Source organism: Meleagris gallopavo, chromosome 3 (assembly GCF_905368555.1).
Source record: "Meleagris gallopavo chromosome 3, MGAL_WU_HG_1.1, whole genome shotgun sequence".
NCBI lineage: Eukaryota > Metazoa > Chordata > Aves > Galliformes > Phasianidae > Meleagris > Meleagris gallopavo.
Genome location: NC_139406.1, coordinates 6,647,891 through 6,669,263, shown reverse-complemented (window position 1 = coordinate 6,669,263; position 21,373 = coordinate 6,647,891). Strand labels below are relative to the sequence as shown.

Sequence of the window (21,373 nt, the reverse complement as noted above, 5' to 3'; positions counted from 1 at the left end):
ATACAATCTGCAAGCACCCAGTTGAACCAGAAGCAGGAGCAAAATTAAATCTGGCAACAAATGGATGCATAAATGGGAGCAATCCTACCAGAATACACCTCTTTAGATGATCCTGCCTTCTCTTTAGTTCTTCCTGCAACCCAAAGTCATTTGCCATTATGTGCTTATGATGAATCTTCATACCATCGCACGAGCTCTTTAGCTATCAGGTAGCCACTCAGATGTCATCATCAATGGTCATTTCTTCAATATGGTGAAACACCAGCATGAACACCCTGGCTACAAAAGCCAAAAGATTGTTTTAGATTTAATAAAAATGCAAAGGTAAAAATTATGCTGAAACTACTGCACAAATATTCCTAAGAACCTTAGTCCCAAGAAGAGTTCTGTTGAACTGGGCAATATACAAACATACTGGGGGAAAAAAAAAAAAAAAAAAAAAAAAAAGAGATGATCTGATGATCTTTGGCCCACAGAACTTCCATTCTAAATAAACAAAAGAGACCATAACCAAGAGACATAGAAACAGAAGAACCAATAAAGAACTCCAGTAAATATGATACCAGCAGAGTTGCAGCTGACAAGTTGGTTTGTTGAAAGCTTTTTTTTTCTTTTTTTTTTTTTCCAAATTGGCATTATGGAAAAGGACCGTATGAAGACAAACAGTGGATATGTTTATGAAGAACTCTTCCCAAATTGAAGTGTATAAGGAAACATAGATACTAATTTAATCTTTAATAGAAAAGATGTGACAATAGGCAAGACCTGACATTGAAGAAAAGCAGAAGTCACATTTTGGTAGTGAATAAGAGCTGGTTAAATTGGCAGAGACCCCAAATGCCTTGGAAGTGAAGACGAACAGCTTATATATGAGTCAATAGGAAAAGGAAAGCCAGCAGAATGAGGCAGAAAAAGGAATGAGTTGGACAAAACTACAGAGTAGCAAAGTGATTTTTATACAAACATTATGGGTGAAATTAAGTGGATTATTTTTCAGATTATGTTTGCTTGCATAATACATTTTATAATACATGTGCTAAATTTATGATTACCTCTTAATTATTTAATCACAGAGTTTTAATTAAACAAATACTCTGGAAGAAGAAAGCACATGGCTGTGTATTCATGTTCCCTCCATTATGAAAAATTCCACAAAAATCTGATTTTTGTAAACGCGTGTTTTTCTCTGCTGAATATTCTCCATTTCTAACAGGGGTGTAGGAAGGAAGACAAAAATTTTGACATTCAGCCTGCACTCCCTCCCCCCCTCCCTTTCTTCTTCCTTCCCCATCCCCCTCCCTCAAATTCTTAACCTATTTGTATATTATGACAAATGTGTTCCCATCTCCACAGGAGCAAATGTACTTTAAGAATTCCTCTTGGAAATCCATGCCTCAATTTTTCTTTGTTTAAGTAACACGAGGAACAAGCAGAAGTGTCTCCAATTTCTTTCATGACTAAGCTCCTCCATTCATACTCTTCAGAGGTATGGTGTATACAGAACTTCAGAAGTTTCACTCAACAGCTTGGTCAAGCAACTAAATCTGAACTCTGATATTAAAAATTCAACCTTCTGAAACTAATGAGTCACACTGTAATGAGCAGTAATTGCAGTTCACTTCCCATACCCAACCTCAGATTACATTTTGGAGTAATTTAAAAGCACAAATAAATGTGTTTTACAATTGCACACAATTTTCTAAACAAGAGATGCTGGAACACATAATACGCTTTGCATAGTTTAGATAATGAGGCTGCTGCACATGTAATGGTCACTATTACCCTCTCACACCAGTGCTGCCTATAAACACATAGTTCTGGTGTCTGAAAAATGGAAGATGTGGGACAAAAGCATATGAAAGTCTGAATAATGCTGTGAGCATGTTAGAGCTACTGTAACAGGGAATTTTGTTGTAGGCATTTTGGTACAAGTTCTGTCTTGTTAGTGGGATTGCAAGTAAGTGCAGTTTTCCCTAAAAATTGTCCATGTTGGGCAACCACAAGAAATTCAATAAGCTTGTTCACATCTTGCATGGACGCTCTTGTTTTTATATTAAAAAATGCTGTAAAAGCTATAAGCAACTAAGTAAATGATTTTTTTAAACTTAGCAGGGATCCAATCTGCAATATTTTTCTTTGCTTCTGACTGACACCAGATACTTGCATCACATGGAAAATGGTACAACACTGTGGTTGAAACAGTATTACTGCTGACTTTTCCCACTGTACATGGTTACACTATGGTTTCTAAAATAAGCAGTGGGATCATATTGTCTTTACGTACTACTTACACTGGCAAAACTGCAAGAGACAAAGTTTTATATCGATGGATAAAAAGAAAATAATTATATTTGTGTATGGCAATGCACTTCTCTGAATAAGAAACTTTAGCATAATTCGTATCTACTGCTACACGTTGAAAAGAGAGTGACAATAGTAAGATATCTTTATTTTGCTCAGTTCTCTCTCTGTTTAAGCATTTTTCTTTCCACAGGCAAGTCCTGTGTCTTGTATCTTATTGCTAAGAAATTTTAGTATTTAGACAGTCAAATGCTCCAGCTCTTAGGAAATATTTTGAGGCCACACACCTCCTTAAGTAACAAGTTTTAGAAGCCAAATGTCTTTACCATGGAAAGGGACTATGTGATGGCACAGCTCCTCTCAGCATGAAAGACTTCATAACTGGAAGCATGCCGTGGCCCATGACCCACAACACGTCTGTCTACATTGCTAAACGCAGCCGATGCTGAGTCAGAAATGCCTCAGATTCCACAGGGCCGTGCACTGCATTAGTTCCTCTCATCAGGGAAAAGGGAGTTACCATCCAGCGAGCCTTCATTTTCTGCTGCGAGCCCCTGAAAAAGGCTGTGGGCATGTCCAACTTCCTAGAGGCCTCTGATTCAAACACATTGCAGTAATGCAGCCAAATTCATGTCTGAAATTGAGAGGACTCAGGCATTCTGTGCTCTTCCAGGGAATCTGGAAGTTCAGGCATTTGCACACTTCCCATATCAGGATGCCACAGACACAAGAAGAATCTGTTCAGATAAAGACATTCGAACACTTGTTTGTGGAAGGCCACAACCACAACTACCACATGCAGGAATGAGTGCATCAAATGTGAATCACAAAATGGATACCTGAATCAGCAAGTGTGAAAATAGCTAATATTTGAAGTCATCATCACCCAGCAGCTGTATTCACGTGTGAGACTGCTAATTTATGACATCCAAATCAATATACTCACAACTCACAGCAACATGCCATTCATTTTTACTGAACTAGAGAATTAAATTCAAAAAAGCTCAGATCCTTCTCCCATACTCAGCTGGAGATCATGAATTATTTAATTTTTTTGTTCCCTTTGTCTGGGGCACCAGTTTTTTTGTGGCTTAACAGTTGTATCATGCTGCATTTTTCTCTCCCAAAGCCTCCTTGCAGTTCTTCATGTGAAAGCTTAAGCTTTCTGTACACAACTTTTATTTCAAATGAAAAGCTTCATGGGTTTTTGTCAATATCAGACTTTACATTTAATTTTTCCCTTCATAGTTCACAAAATGGCTATTTCTATAATTCATTCCACGTTACTTCATAGAGAAGATTATTATGGCAGGATACACCCATCAAAGTCATCTTGCTCATCAACAAAACGTTGTTTGTAGCAGCCACACATCAATGAAACTTCAAGCCTGTGACTGTTGCTTTTCATAATTATATTTTCTAATCCCCCTTTACACACGAGAGCTCAATTCACTTCCTGGTACAATACATTAGCATCCTCTTCAAATCCATTAGCAGTATCACAAGACTCACAGCATCACTCTCTTCAAAATAGTGCGTTATTAAGTTACCATGCAGCAAGCTGAAGACTATGAATATTTTAAGTCTACTGTGTGTTCCAAGCCAGAGAAATCAATCCTACTCTTTTACCACATTGGCCAATGTTCTAAGAACCACTTACGGGCTTTGTTAAACTTTTGCTGCAGGCGCAACAATATACAGTATATACAGTAGTGGGATTTAATATGACAGTGACTCTGCAATCTCTCAAGTCACTTTTAGCCCGTAACACTTTTGAGTGGGTGATCTCAGCCTACCACCAGGCTCAGTCAAGCACAGTATCACAAATGTGTTCAGTAAAACAAAACAAATTCATCTAATGGATTGCTGCTAAGAACGCGGGCGTCAAAGATATCATCTGAACAACTAGTAGAAAATTTCAAAGCACTTCATCATGTCTAGAAGTGACTTGGCTAACACTACAGTTCTTTGGGTTTTTCTGTGCCCCTCTCCAACAAAAATACATATTTCTTTTCAAACATTTGAGACATTTGACTGAATCAGTTATCAACTGTTCACACTAAAATTCACTTAGCTTTTTTGTACTAGTGGTTAAACCTGAATTTGCAATGAACCATGCAAAACCATGGGAGTGCCCTTGTTTCCAAGCTTTGCAAGTATTGGTCCAAGGCTGACAACATGAAAATTATCACAAGTGCAGATGATGGAGATGGACTCGGATAATTTCCAGCTCTTCAAAGCCTCCACCAATGACAAACAAAGTATTGGAAATTGAGGCAAATTTACATTAGGAAATTTTAAACCTATAAGTGGCCTATGGAGCTTCTAAGTTTCAATCTATGGCCTTTATCAAATAGAGCAGCAACTGAGCTTTTAATAATATTGTAGCACAAGGCCTGTAGTGAGTTTGAGGCACTCTGCCTGGAACTAACTGATGCCCCAATGTGAAGAGTGCTGACAGAGTCACACTAGTCTCCTTAAACTTATGTGTGAGTATGTGTAGGGTATGTGAGCAGAAAGTGTCACAGAAACACATGCCACAGCATGAGTTTGTATATTCCTTCATAATTTCACCATTCCAAAGACAAGGCAAATTATATTTTATGAAAAGTTTTCCAGCATGAGATAGCCTTTTTTTATATGTTTTTTTTTTTTCTACTTTAAGTAGTAGTATCGTTGTTGGTTTTTTTTATTACTCCCCTAGTTCAAAACCCACATTTTGTCATTTTCTCTGCTGCACCTTGGAAATATTTCTAAAAAGCTTAAGAACAAGCAAACAAGCAAGCAAACAAACAAAGCACCAGCAGTTTTATATAAATTGTTTAAGCCAGATAACTCTTGCTCTCATATACAGAAACTTACTGGTCTTCCTTTCTTCCCAGTTTTACAGATGAAATGACTGAAGTAATTTAACAATGAGTAATTTACCATCATTAGAACCTTTTCCTCAAGATGAATTTGAACCCTTCAGGTTTCCAGCAGTTTGCAATATCCACTTGCCTACATTTATGGGTCTGGCATGCCTTAGGTTCCTACAAAACGGCAATGCTGCCGCTGTACAAGATGACTGTTATCAAAACAGACGCTGACATACCAAAACCAGCAGGAATTCCTCAACTAAGAATAGCCAAATGCTCTCTCATAGGAAAGCTGGTTTTCTTAAGCTGCCTGCCTCCATCTTTTGATCACAATTGTGCAGAGTCCATAGAATTAATAGGTTTATTTATTTGTTTGTTTCATTTAGACAGGATAGTCATCTATATAATAATTGAAATCAGATTAGTAGTTGCATCTGATATATAAATAAGTGATTTTGTGGCACAACATAAAGGTTCTGTCCCACCATCAGCAAATCTTCAATCTGCCATTCAAGAAAATTACCACGGGATAAAGACTTAAAACAGAGAAACAAAAACAGGACAAATACGAGGTCAGGGTTTAGGGGAGGGGACCACTGTTCCATTAAATTTGAATTCATTTCCCCAAGTTCTGAGAGTGTGGGATGCAAGGCATTTCCATTCATCACCTCTAATTTACTATAACAAATTGCACATGATTCGCTGGTGTCTGCTGAGAGACTGCACAAGAGAGTGCAAGTAATCAGCAGTGCAATTCCCAATAATCAGCCAGATCAGCATCCATCAGAAAGTACAGAAACTAGCTGTCCTCATCAAATTCTGTGCTTTCCTCCCATTCCCCTTCTACAAGGCCTGAGTGAAACAGCAGCCCCAGCAGGAGACATTAATCTCTCTGGTTAGTAGTAAGAATAATAGCTGTGCACAAATAGCCTCTCTCTCCCATCTTCTCAGTATAAGGGACACACGCTTCACAAAGAAATTCTTGTTCCTAGAACTATGGCATGTTATACAAGAAGAAAACAATGTTCTGTGCTATTTCCAACTTTTTCAACCTAGTGGTAACTCACAACAGGAGTTATCAAACCTACATAGTAGTTGGTTTAACAATTAGGTAACAGAGTTTGACCAGAACTCATCTCATTATATCCATGTACAGCAAACATTTATACAGAACAAGGTAAAAACACAGGTGTTCCAATACACATACTGACTTTTTAGCTGTTAGTTATTTACTCAGCAAATGCATAGAGGTTTTCATGTGTAGGCATATTTTGATCTCAGAAGAACAGTTGCTGGTTTTATAGGTTTTAAAGACTTTGTGCCTATTATTGACAACTATAACTTGTGCCATAAAAAGATTATTCACTGAACAGTTGACCTTGCGGAGCACTGAACATCATCTCTGTCATACTTTACAACTTGCAGAGGTTTGGTCATCCTAGAGTTGAGCTTGCTCTGTAAAACTTCATGACAGACATGAATACTTTACTCCTCTTCTTTGAGAACCTAAATCCTATCTACAAGTGTCGGCTAATTAAGCCTTTCTCCATTGCAGTAAGACTGAGTTCAAATTTTCCAAAGAGGGACAAATTTGGCCCAAAACAGTCTTTCAGCATTTTAGGAATAAAAAAGCATGTGGTTTACAAAGGTCAGAAGAATTATATTAATTTTACTAAAGTTTCTGAACCATGCAGTCATCCCTAGACAAAACTTTTCACACCTTGCTGGCCAAAAGATTTCAACAGACAACACAGAATCTGCACAACAAACTTCAAGAGTGGACCAACTGTTCATGTGCTGTAGAGATCAGAGTATACCATATGAGTTATATGTGCTACAGACAAAATTTCCACCACCACGCAGATGACTCAGATACCCTTGGACATCTAAAAGGGCACTCACCATTTTCATGCAATGAGAACTGCTTGGATATTTGTTACACAGGTACTTCAGAAAACTACAAGTGGGACTCCAGAGACTCTGTTTGAGTACTGTGCAAATAACATCATTTCTCTTTTTTTCCCTATTTGGGATGCAAGTAGCATTTCTTTAACACTACATTGCATGTAATTACTTAAGCCTCATTGGTAAAGTCCTTTGAAGGTGAAAAGAACCAGGTAAACACTGCCATTATTTCCTCCAGATCTTATTTTTAGTAGATGTTGTCTGTGGTAATCAAGAACTTTTTTATTTATTTATTTTTTTTTTTTTTTAACACCCTGCTTTCAGGCCTTCTGAATGTAAAGCCAGACAGACATAAAGGTGTGGAACTTTTGAAAACATTTGGACACCCAACTGCTCTATGTTTCAAGCTCTGGAAGTCACAGGTCTGCTGAAGCAGCAGTTACTGGCCACCCATTGTGCTGACAAATGATTTGTAGATTTGTGCTGCAAGGCAGATCAGGGTTAAAAAATAAACACTCGTTTTCAGACCACTGCTTAAACCAGCGCACTGAACAGATTAACAGTGCATGGCCTTGCAAATAGTTATATCAGCACAACTGACAGGGCAAGAGGCTGTGGGACTGAGCAGCTGTGGCTGGAATGCCTCAAGTTTGAAGCCCCTCTTTGAGTTTTTTAAGCATCGAACATAGCTGAGAAAATCGACCCCCCAGTTCTTCAAAAAAACATGCAGAGTCTTTTTTCCAATGAAATAGCAAATCATAAAACCAAAGAAAGTTTGTCACAGTGTGATTGCAACAAATAGTGTGAAAGTATTAATTTGGTACTGTCAATGAAAAAGAACAGTTATCAGGAGCATCCTGCATGCTGAATACAGTCTGTTAGTAGAAGTGTTTTGATTATTATTTATTATTTTAGTTATTATTTTCCCCCTTCTACTTCTATCCCCATATACTTGTCACGTTTGAAGTGAAAAACAAGAATGTATTAAGTACATCGTGAAGAAGGTGAATCTTAGAACATAGCTCAGAGCTTTAGGAGAGATTATCGTCCTTCTTTAACACATGTTAACAACTGTAAGCATTCAAGAAAATCCAAACTGCCCTTCTTTACTCTTTGAACTTAATTGACACCAGTGAATATAAGTACAAACATACAATATAGGTGGATTCGTTTTCAGCATGTTCATTTATTAGCAACACAATGCAGTTATCAACAAGGTGAATCAATCTGCATGAAGTACATTGGCAAGCCTACGTATGACTAATACAAAACTAGTTTTGTTGCACTCAGAGCAAAGGAATGCCATGCTGCTGCACAGGTTTTCTACTCCAAGTCCTACATCAGTGCCAAAAGCATCCACTCCTTGCAAAATGGATGACTTATTGAAAAAACAGTTTGTTAATAGGCAACTTCCTACATTAGACAGGGAGATTGCAAAGCAGAGCTAAGGATTCCACGCCTTTGCCAACAAGCACTGTAGCAAATTGGAATTTCTCTCATTAATTTCAATGGCTTTGTTTCAAGTCATTAATGATGAGAGGACTTACCGTATCTTCAATTAAGATACACGTCACTTCAGTCACTGCGATATGGATAATGGTAAGAGCAATAATGTGTTAGCACTGTGGTAGCTCACCCACTCATTTCACACCAGTGAGAAGAAACAATCATTTTTACTAAGCCTTGAAAGCCACCACAACACGTTTCTCTGGAAACTGCAATGCACATGTGATTTGAGTGTCTCCGGATTGGTCCTAAAGGAGCAACAACAACAGTCAATGATTTACTTGTACTTCTGTCATAGAGTCCTCTAATGTTTTAAGTGAGGTAAGCCTAGACCAGCTCCAGTTTCAGAGTTTCATGTAACTAAATACAGTGCTCTCATAAGGCCTAGAGTGAAACACTGAGCAGAAGCTTAGCTCAGGTGTCCTGATTTAACCTGTAAGATGCTCACTGAGTACTGAAGGAAAGAAGCTTCCCTAGACTAAAAACTACTGAGAATAGCTCTAAAGCAGCTGATTTTCTCATTTGCATTTGGTACCTGTTAAAATAAAGGAATTATTTACTCCAACAAGGTTGCCAAAAGACGTAAGTGTCCTAACATTTGTCCTTTGCCTAACATTTGTCCTTTGCCAGTGGCAGTTCCTTCATGCTACTGGAAAACTAGGCTGCAGTTGCTATTTGACACAGGTTCATAAACACTCCTGCCATAAATGTGAGTACTGTTTGCTGCAGTCAAGAGCCATAAGAGATATTCCCAAGTTACGAAAGAGACTTTTCCAAAGCATGTTAGATTCCTTTTTCCACAAAAGAAGGCATTCTGTAGTCATTCTTAATAACAGAAATGAGAAAAAAAATAGAGCCTTCTGTACAAGTTCACAAGAAGTGGAAGCCAACCATCACCAAAAGCTAACATTGGTTTCTTGAAGATAAGCTTTAGCATTAAATTTAGAAGACAGTCAGTCTGTCCATCTCTCTGTGTCTCTCCATTTTTATGTGTGATGTTATTACAACTGGGGCAAAGCTCACACACAGGAAAGGATACATGCACATTCATGAGCATCACAAACCAAATCAACAGTACTCCAGGTACTAATCAGCTACCTAAAACTAAATCTCTTGGGGCTATTATTCCTCCTCCTTAATTGTTTGATTTATTTAATTTTACTGATACTACGAAATGTGCCAGGTATTTTGAGAAGCAGACTGATCATTTGTACCAAGTGTAATTTTACAGACATTTAACACATGTTAAGTTTGCAATGTTTAAGACCAGTCTGTGAACACTTAACTCTACTCCCAGCAGGAGTACTAGAGGAAGCACTGAGGCTCATTGAATATGCATTTGTTTGCAGCACTCAGTCCTTTATCTCCAAGTCCAAAAGCAATAAAAGAGTTTTCTGGTAATGGCATCAAACCATGCCAGAGAAATCCTAAGTGAACACCCGCTTTTGAACTGCTGTTCCAGTGTCATTCCAGTATCATGTATATTGTCTTCTAGCAATCGATAGTGTTTAATAAGTCCATATCATATTTATTATCTTACAAATGGAACGTCTGGCTCTGGAGCATATTCCTTTTTTTTTTTTTAAAAAAAAAAAAAAAGAATTTATCACATCCTAATACACAGCAGTTAGTAAAATGAAAAGATAACTAGAAAAGTGAAAAGCTCAACTAAACAAGAAAGTAACTTGACCAGGACATTTTCAGCAGGATTTTCAGATAAGAAGGCTTCTAATACTCATGCAAAGCCCATTCAAGGTTTCTGACCTTCTTGGTGGCCTGCTCTGCTCTTCTGAAGTTCCAGAATGATATTCCTGTCTCGGTCAATTTAGTTTATCAGTTATTATTTTATGCTGTCTTGCATAACTTAACAATTTGCTTTGAAATAGTATAAACTCTGCATACACGTTCAGCATCATCCTCACTGCTTTGACCTTTATTATATCTCTAGTGACTGACAAAACAGAATCACTGCTAGGAAAATTTGGGAATTAATACATGATGCTGACTTCAGTAAAGATAAAAGTCAAAATAAAAAGTCAGAATCGTGGAAAAAAAAAACAGACTGACATCAAAGCAACGAATTTTCTTTTCATTTCAAACATTCAGGATTTTTTTTTTGTTTTTTTTTTTTTAATGTTTTCTGAGATCCTACCTGCAATATGGCCTTCAGCTTTGGGGTCCTCAGCACAAGAAGGACATGGATCTATTTGAGTGGGTCCAGAAGAGGGCCTTGAGGATGATCAGAGGGCTGGAGCCACTGTCATATGAAGACAGGCTGAGGGAGCTGTGCTTGTACAGCCTGGAGAAGAGAAGGCTCCAGGGAGACCTCATTGCAGTTTTCCAGTTCTTCAAGGGAGCCTACAGAAAAGATGGGGAGAGACTCCTTATTGGGCAATGTGGTGATAGGACAAGAGGAGAGACTTAGGTGAGATATATGAAATTCTTTTCTATGACAGTGATAAGGCAGGCCACAGACTGCCCAAAGAAGCTGTGGATGCCCCAACTCTGGAGGTATTCAAGGCCAGGTTGGAGGGGGCCCTGGGCAGCCTGATCTGGTGGGTGGCAGTCCTGCCACAGCAGAGGGAGTTGAAACTGAATGATCTTAAGATGTCTTCCAGACCAAGCCATTCTATGATTCAGTGTCTGATTTGAAAATGTCATTATTCTGGCAGTTTAAAACCTTTCTCCCATACACTCAAAATATTTTCCAATTCGAAAAGCTTATCCAATAATTGTGTTTCCAAAACAATTCATACTCTGTGAAAATAGCCATTTAAAAAATGTATTTTTATCATATCTTTTGAGGCCAAAAGATCATGTGTGCCACACCATCAAACGTAAGGCATGTGGACTGCTGTTCATCTGCAGAGAAAGACAACTTCAAAATGCCTTGCCAAATGTAACAGGTATCCATATTTTAAACAAATTTAGTCTGCTATGGAGTGTCTATTACCACTTGCCTGGAAAGAAATGCTTGTCACTCAGACCCCTGCTATTTCCCATGCAATTGAGGTCTCAAATTTCTGGCAATGAAAAGCTTTTTAAACACCCGCAGCATCATGTATTCTAGACACAGACCTATCCAGTTTCACTCCTTACATATGAGACTCTTATCGTCTCCATCACACACTTTGCTGCTTTACCTCCAGCAGCTCCTGGCCGGGCAATACAGTGCTACGCTCCAGAAAGCAGGCAGCTGGATGCGGCTGGGCAGCTCTCAGAGCAGTTATGTCTGGCACAGCATTTCCAATAAGTTGTTGTACCAGGGAGCACAGGCTTCTAACAGCACGTGGCACATGCATAGAGCCTTGCTGGAAAGTAGGCTCTTCCTAGCTACAGCCCATTCGCATCACGTAATCTGGTAAAGGAGAACAGGGAGAAAGGGATGGGAGACAGAAAGACCCCTTATAGTCACAGAGCTTTACATGTCAGGTAAGAAAAGTCCTGAGATGCCAATATGCAGCTCCACCAGGCGCATGTCAATGTGCAGGGTAGGTGAGGAATGCCATGCCTCCCTGTCACGGATACCTAAGCAGGCAATGTGAAACACTCCCGCAGCGTTCCACACGTTCCATTTTATCCTATTCTACTATATGCGTGCCCAGAGGTTTCTAAATGCTGCTAAGTTGCCGTGCTTCCAATATCAACACACTGATTCTGAATGAAAAATATATTAAATTATTTATTTATTTATTTATTTTTTAAAGAGCAAACATTTGTTACTTTCTACAGAGGAGCTAACAAATTAAATACGGCCTTGACTTCATTGTCCTGGCTTAGGATTGCACTCACTTCACAGACCTGTCAAGAAAGCAGAGTCACTTTTTAAATGAATGCATTGAAATTCTTCCATCAGTGCAAGGAGCTCAGGAATTGTTTTAAAACCACACACATAGGAGAGGCCAGAACCTTTGACAAAACTGTGTTCTATTTCTTAATAGATATGATAAAATACCAATTGCAAACAGCCACAAACCCAAGTCTACCATGCTTACCTATTTGCATTTAGGTCAAGATTAGGAGAAGTTGACATGTAGATGCAAAAAATAAGATTTTTTTAGCTATTGCTCTCAAAGGAGAACCTACATAGCCAGGCTTCAATCCAATTGATTAGTCTGCACCTTCCTGCATACATTAGGTTCATGCAGCATCCATATACCCTTAGACTGTCCCAGCCTTGCAACTGGCCCCAAAATTCCAGTAAACAACATGAAATAATATAGCACAGCACACTCAGAAAGTGCTGTGAAAGGACATAGTAAGGAAAGATATTATTTCTGCTCCACCTGCTCAAATGTTAAAGGCCTGTAGTAGTGACAGTTCCCTGTTTTCTGATCATACTGTAAAAAAAAAAAAAAAAATTAAAAATACATCCTGGTACACCAAATCCAACCAAAAGTACTGATTCTAAAAACAGGACAATGCGGTCTGTCCTCTAGTGTAATCAATGTCAAAAATTACAAGTATGTTAAAATGACTGATAAACAGTAAACAACTTGCACATGCTCTGGCAGTAGGCTGGCTAATATTTTATTGTTTATCTGATAAAGTCAACAAAAGAATTTAAGTCAGAGCATACACTGAATATTTCATCACCTTCTTAATTGCCAAATACGGACAAGACAATTTCTTCCCTTTGGGAAAAATAAATGTTAGAAGTTATTACTGATGGGAATCAGTTTGGCAATTAGGTTAAATCCAACTGAAACCAACCAGAATGGGAGTGCTGAAAACAGCGCTGAAACACATTCAGCCAACTCTATTAATTTACATGATGAAGCAGAAATGTTGATAGCAAAGCTTGTGTAACTCAGCAAGCCGAGGTTACATTAACACAGAAGAAAACACTGCTTTGTGCTTTTTTTTCTTATAGTTAATTTGCAGTCTTCAGAAGCTGCTATTCTTTTGCACAGCAGACAATATGATATACCTAAGGCTTTTCATTCCGACTTCTGATTTAAAGGTCTTCAGCTTGTGCTACAGACCTTAGCCTTGAAGCCAAGTGCAAATTAGCTTTAAATCAATGAAGCTGATTAAAGCTTCATTGTGTCTGAGCCCTTTAATAGAAGAGGAGGGGGAGGGGAAGAACTCACTTGAACATGGCAAAAGAGCTGCCTCTCAACTTGGAACATATGTAATGCTTTTCAGCTCCACTTTACCCTGACAAAACCATGAAGGGTTTAAGGCCATTTACCTGCTGACAGGATGAAACCAAAGTCCCAATTCAGTGAAAAAGGCCAAGAATCAGAGATGTTGCTATGCAAGCAGAAAGTAAAACGTTGCTTTCAGAAATAGTGGGGGAAAGAGGAGAGGGCAGATGGAAGGAGATAGACATCAAAACATCTCTCCAGGAGGGAACCAGGGCACAAGCTTCCCACCCTGGCGCAGTAGAATTTTTGTTTTCTCTTTTCCTTTTCTTTCTTTCTTTTTTCTTTTTTCTTTTTTAATGCGTAAGTTCCCATTTAGAGAAATAAGCTGTAGAGGAGCCGCAGCGCTGTGAAAGGAGCTAGTTCTTTCATGGACTTCCATTCTCAAAACAAGCCACTTGTCTCCAGGGGCTCTCTTTCACTTGGAATGCAGACAACCTGCCAGATTCACCTTTAAAAAACAATAACAGTACCAAATGAGAACAGGGGAAGATCCTTACAATGCTTTGAATACCACCGTGGGAATCCATATTGTACAAATGCTGGGATTGCTTTCTTTCTTTACCCAATAATATTTAGTAGGACCTAAATATGAACCTAAACAAGAAGGATGATAGGCTCTTTTTCTTGTACGTACATATTTGGAATCTCAGGGGGAAAAAAAAAAAGTTAAAATACAAACATATTGCAATATTGCAATTTCAAGTCTAAAAGCAGTAATTACCTCAGAACAGAGCCCAACACAGAGACAATCTGCCAGTTGCTGTGTCTAGAGCCCTGATACTGTTGCAAGTACTTTGTGGGCTAAAGGCTTAATGGGGGATTATATCATTGGCCATTTTCATGAGGTATCAAAAATAATTAAAGGAGTACATAAATCTTTCATTCCACTAAGGTAATGTCAACAGATTCATGTGTTGACTACTCTGGAATATAGACACTGGACAACTCTGATGGAAGATCATTTATTACAGCTTTCATTACAAAGGATGAATGCTGTCTCACTTTATGCAAATTCAGAAGATAGTCTCCTAGGCTCTTGCCTCTCTAGTCAAGGCAGGCAGTATGCAGTGCATGATCCTGGGTCTTGACATATTTTGTGAAGTTGACCACATACCAGTCAAGGAGTGCAATTTGTACTTAGCTACATCATAACAGACAGTGCCTTTTCAAAGCAAGCAGGCACTTGCTGCACCAATGTTAACACTTCTTACCTCACTATGAAACGTTATTGGTGAGTATCTCAAATTCCTGCAAGTTTCACTTCACCACAGATTTGTCCAGATTTGCAAAAAAAAAAAAAAAAAAAGGCAGTGAAAGCAAAAAGTTAAGTGAAAAGAAATACTCTTCGGTGATAGGTGCTACCCCATTGACCCATTTCATGTACTGTAACTGCAATCTCTTAAAAGAGTTTGAGGCTTGTCCTATCTAAAGCAGATGTCAGCTGCAGGTTAGACATCATCAAGTAACAATTTGCTGCCAGTACTTACTGTAATAGGAACCAGAGAAGAAATTTATAGGAGTGAGTTTTCAGATCACACACTATCTCTGCTTAGCACAGGATTCAGAGAACTCATTTTACATCATACTGCACTCCACACAAGTCACAGGAGCGAGAACCATCACTGCTCCATTTCTAATCTGAGAACAGCTTCTGGCATGGAGAAGTAGAATAGGCAGAAGAACTGGTACAACTACACTGCTCCAGACACAGGTTTTTATTGTGTCTGATCTCCATTACGACTAACCTGTTACACCAGTCAGGCTCAGATCCAGCTGCTTCCTGATGCCAGGAGAAGTGGCATACTGCAGAATGTGGTTTTTAAGTACTATGCTAGTGCTGCTACAGGAAAGACTTGTAGGCCTCAATACTAATTGTCCTAAATGCAAAGAAATTTCAGGTGCCTATAATTAAAGGAATCCCAAATAATTACAGGAATACATTGAAAACCAAGAAGGTTCAAAGAGTACTACACATAACCTAACACTTCACAATCACACTCAGAACAAATGGAGCTTTGGAAAGCCTTCAGTATAGGCAAATCCTCAATGCTTCTGAACAGTACTTTGTCCTATAATAAAATAGGCATTGGCTGAAGTCATCACAACAGCATTTGCTGGAACAGGAGAAAAAGTGATCCAAAGAACTCAGCGTTCCAAAGAGGTCCACATGATTTTGATCTGGCCATTAGAGAACATAGAGCTATTTCCCATTGTTTTGATACAGCAAAGGATATAAAAGAGATAGCTGATTATGTTTGCAATTTCTACTATCAGAAAGCAAACCCAAGTTTTTAATGACTCCAGATAGCATTTGTCTCCAATAGCAGGCAACATTTCTTGGGAAATGTTTCCCTACATTATGTACGCATCTTAAGGATCATTCTGATAAAACCCATCTATCTCAAGACAAGCAGAACACTGAAAACTCCTGTCCCTTCTTCCATTTTAACCATTTATTGTCCAAACTCCTGAGCAGGATCATTTTACACTGTATAAAGTAGCTGTAAAGCTGGAATCATCACTTATTACCTTAACACACATCTACTGGTTTTCAAGCTATAATAAACTCTTCTCTTTACTGAAAAAAATTTTTACAAAATTAATAACTAAAATCAAGAAAAATAAAAAGAAGAACATGAAACAAAGGGGAGTATAATGGTTAGTGTAACCACCTGGTAGCTGCACAGCTGATAGAAAGATGTAGGTGACAAACGAGAGAGTGTTTTCTGATTTTTTTGTAATCCTCAACTGGTGAAAAGTGAGCTGGGATTGCTATGTCCTGAACCACATCTGCACTTTGCCTAAGACTGGAGATGTGCAAATTCAAAGGTCTGCTGTGGAATTTCTACACGCAGCCAAAACATAGGCCTGAGCTTGTTACTCCTTGTTTTAATTTGGTTACTTAGCAGTAAGCATAAGGACAAAAGAAGCACCTGAGCAGACCAACCACACTCTTTTTTTCTTAATTTAATAAACCAGGATGAGATTAACAATTTGGCTCATATTCTTTCTCCTCAAGCGAATGCTGCAGTATACAAGTTCACACTACTATTGCCTAAATGATCCTGGAAAATACAGCCCAGGCAATATTCTCACTTTAAAACCAATACCAGAAACTCAATGCAGCTGATATTTCAAAAACAGGTAGATGGATATAAATGTAATCTGAGCATAAATGTTTTCAGGCTGTTTTAATTTCACCTAAAATAGAAAAAAATAAAATAAAAATCCTTAAGAGTTAAAAATTGATATCAGTTAGGAAATTCAGCAGCAGCTTCATTTTGTTTTGAAAAGCATGAATTTTAAAATTAACCAAGTCAATCAGGAGAAGTCGGATTTGATGACAGTAAAGGGGAGCAAAAGGAAGTTGATCTTTGTGTTGATGGCAAAATTCACCCCCTCCTCTACAACATACAAAAAGAAGGAAGTCCCTGAAGAGTTTATAGCAGGTATTACCACTGAGAAATCAAAGAGGCAATAATATGAATTGCAAGAAAAGTGCAACAGGCCATCTATTTGAAATTTGTTTTTCACACAGTTAGTACAAAAACAACTGCTCCTGCAAAAGAGGTCAATCTTCCCACACATTCATCTCCAATCAACCAGCACTCTGAGAAGCAAAATGTGATTGCAAATCCCTTGCATCCCACAATGAAGGAGTTTTTCATTTCAATTTATTACTAGTAGCATTTTACATTCATTATGGTCAGGGGGTGAAGTGAGAACTAGGTACTTGCTGGTTCTGAATGCCAGCAGTTTCTTGATTACGCTACTAGGGAATTAGCATATAGAACCCATATTAAAGCAAACAGGCTCTCCTGTAGGCACTGTCATAGTGAAAACATTCATACCAGTCTTAATTTCTAACCCAGATGGTTAAAAGGCTAAAAAATAGATGTATAACCTGTCACTGCTACAAAAAGAAGTCTTGAGGATTGATTTGTTCATTACAATGGCACTAAGAATATCTTTGTTTCTATAAGCATTTCTTAAAAATATACTCAGCAGACCAGTAACCCTTGGCTTTGAGGTATGGGGAGGATTTGTTTGTTTTTGCTGTTGTTTGTTGTTTTTTTTTTTTCCCTTAAGCTATTCAGCAAAAGAAATACAAAGGTCAAAAATAAAACTGATGGAATCTTTATATAGACCTCCTGGTCCATAACAGGCAAGCACACCTATTAACACTTCACAGTAGAAATTGCCACTATGACAAGTTACAATGGCTCCCACAGGGGCACTACAACCTGCAGACCTTGAAGAAGATCCAGAAGAGACCCAGTACATGCATTAAAAAAGGATCTTATCTCTGGCAACAAGCAAGAAAACCAGTCTTGGAAGAAAAAATGAGAATATGATGTTAGTACAGTTCTACCATTCACATTATAGATGCACACTTGGCATGGACCAAAGCAGTCACTCTACCCACAGCAGAGTTAATACATATCTTATTGAACGTGGAGCTAGATGTCCAATTAAGGGAAGAACAGCAAGGGAAAGGACAGAAATGGTCCTATAAATGAGAAAGTGTAATGCATATTATTAGCTGTTTTTAGCTGCATGAGAAATTCATTAATCTAATCTTTCTTTCAGAGTGCAAGCTTTATGCAATATATTATACAATTGTGACATAAAATAGCTTCTTTGAATCTTACACGTCATCAGATTGCAAATCTTTCTTTTTTCTTCCTTCTAATTTACCTACTTTTATCCACTGGACTTAAATACCTTGAAACCAAATCTTAACATACATACAGCTTTTCTCAAAAATAAGTCACATTCACACTTGTTTTGGAAAAAAAAAACAAAACACACAGATTTTGTTTTACCATCAGCAGGCCCACAGACCCTAATTTTCTGCATGCAGAACAAAACTGAATTAAATTAGAGAGTATAATTACATTAACTACAGAGAACCAGGAGAAGGTGCTACGTTCTTTTCTGAATAAGACCCGTAGAGTACAAGGAGTACAAAAAACAAGAGCATATACCAAGAACAGCAGACTAGATTACCCTTTCTACTGCTGGTTGGAAAGCCATGAATACCTTGCATTCTCCTTCCAGAGTCAAGGGGCTTTTGAGCCTATGGAATTTTAAAGCTTAAACATCTCAAAGCTTTGAGAACCCTGGACACCCACTTACAGGGAGACACACTTTGATTTTTCTGCTACCAAGATCCAAGCAACAGGAAAGTGATTCCCTGCAAAATTATGTAATAGAGGGGAAAAAAAAAAGTTACAGTAAAATCTACAGTAGTGAGGAGGAGACAGTGCTGCTGAATGTAATATTAGCAATCATTAAACATTTGTGCAAAACAAACCACTTGAAGCATGTGCTTAATGTTTAAGCCACTCAGTAGGATAACCAACATATTTGCTGAAGTTAAGGGGACATCATTTAAGCACTCTTAGATTCAGGGGCAAAAACCTTAAAACAGATTAAACTCATACCCATAGAACATTGACTGTCTTTGTTTCCTGTCCTCTTACTGCTCCCCAGTCTTTCGGCGAATCCTCTACAAAAGTTCCAACATGGTACTGCATTAATGAAGATTTGTTGTTACTAAATTCTAGTTCACTCATCTAGTGCCAGCCGACGTGGGGTGCAGAGTTAAGGTCAGAAGCTTCCCCTTGGTGCATGAAACAAGGAATACCAGTTAGCATTACATGCTTTGAGACAAGCAGGTAAGCGGCACCCTGTACAGCAGCTAAGCTGGTCCCAGTCCTTGCTCTGCAAGATTTACCCAAACAATTTACTCATTAAAACAAGCAAAACAAAAACCACATCTAACAATGTCATGTGCGATACTGCATCACACATGCTTCGTCGTGAATAATCAAATGCTAGACATGCTGAGGTATTACACACCAGTTCTGCTGCTGAAGCAACGAGGCAGAGATAGCTGGATTACACTGCTTTATCTGTGCAGCTGAATCCTCATTACTGTAGAGTCAAGGCATTCCTTTACACACACTAAGATGACCTTGTGTTAATGAGAATCAGAAGAAAAAGTTCCTTCACACATAAGGTTAAGCAACTCCAAAGGACAAACGAGATTATACCAGGTTCTGCTGAGCTCCACTCACCCCAGTTCTGTTTTGCACTTGTTTATTTCACTTTGTTTCCACCAATCAATCTTGCTGTATTTGCTGTAGTTTCAGTGTTTTCAAAGCCACTCATGAACTCAGCAAATACAAGATTCTAGTTAAAACCAGACAACTGCTTATTTTCTGAGGTCTGTTTCCACAAGAGCAGACAAGTGGCAATCCTTTAGGAGCTGGAATCTAAAGTTATCAAATATTTTGTGGGTTCAGAGAACAGGTTAGCACAAGCATCTGTCAGGAAGGACATCATCATACGTGATCTTGCCTGAAGGTAGGGAGATTGACAGGGTAGCTTCTTGAGGGCCCCTCCAGCTATAGTTTACAAGGTTCTCTATTTTCTATTCTTCCAAAGCTCAGGGAGAATAAAGCAACAAGTACTTCTCTGTATATAGATTATACAATTAAGAACAACAGCGCAGGATTTTGTGGCATTTGTATGAAGATTCATGTGAAACAAAGCAGTCACTTTGCTTGGGACACAGCCACGTTCTGGAAACCTTCTTTGTCTTCCACAAAGAAAACTTCTCCCAGCATGAAGAGGCTAAGGCCCCAAAATATTTGAGACTCGTGAAAGCCCATTCCCAATTTGTATGAATGAACCTGAGACAGAGTTTACAGGTGGCAGTGTATCTCAAAAAAAATAAGGCTTTGTTTTTTTTAGGCTAATATTGCCCTGACAATTAGGGAAGAATACACTATTCCCTTATTATCTCTGGCCAAAATTACCTCTAGACTTACCAGTTCTAATGTGTATTATTGGACTGTAATCTTTGTCTTATGTGAGAAATAAAAGAGAAGTTTCACAAAAATGACAGTGATTTACAGGTTCTTTCATGCTACTGAAATTCATTGTGATACAAGAGGTTTTGGGGGAAAAACTCTCATCAGCAATAGCAATGAAAACACCTAGCATCAAGGAATACTGTAAGTATTAGTATGATTTCAGGACTGGCGCAACAGAAGAGCAGCATTGAGGAAATATGAATCTGTCCATGATTGACACATCTTACAGCTTCAATGGCATGATGGGACCCCAGGAGTTGCCTCTCCAGAGCACGTTACCAAGTCACCATGAAAAAAATTTTGCCACAAATTTGTGCTCAGAGTGAGAAACCACAGAAGCAAGTTAAACAGAGATGAAGTTAGGAAAATATGTATTTGATAGGAGTTCTGCCTGCCTGGAATTCACTCCTGAGCATCAGCAGAAGTTTATGGACACCAGCCCACCTGGGTATTGATGAAACTGATTCCCCAGATCCTGCCTGTTCCTTCTTCTCAGGACACCAGGGAATGGTCATTAGCATCCAAGACATCTGGGGGCTCATTAAACATCAAGATGCAAACGAGTGAAGGAGGGGGGAAAAATCAGGAGTTTATTTCAGAACAGTCACTTAAAAAAAAAAAAAATCGTTTATAATGTAGAACTCCCTCAAAAATTAGCTTACATACTGATATAAATTGGTTTTCTTTGTGGTCTAAAATTGACTTGCAGTTCACTACTTAGTCAGAAAATAGCTACTGAAAAGCCCTGGCCTCAGAGCTTTTGGACTGT

At 38.4% G+C, this 21,373-nt stretch overlaps 1 long non-coding RNA gene across 2 annotated transcripts in view; it reads right to left on the bottom strand.

Annotated features, from left to right (window-relative positions):
* LOC109366634 (uncharacterized) overlaps window positions 1-21,373 on the bottom strand; it is a 161,057-nt gene that overhangs the window by 78,892 nt on the left and 60,792 nt on the right. For both annotated transcript variants that reach the window (XR_014882260.1, XR_014882259.1), the window contains exon 4: window positions 10,723-10,928. This is a non-coding gene — a long non-coding RNA (uncharacterized LOC109366634). The remainder of the gene's footprint in view (window positions 1-10,722; window positions 10,929-21,373) is intronic.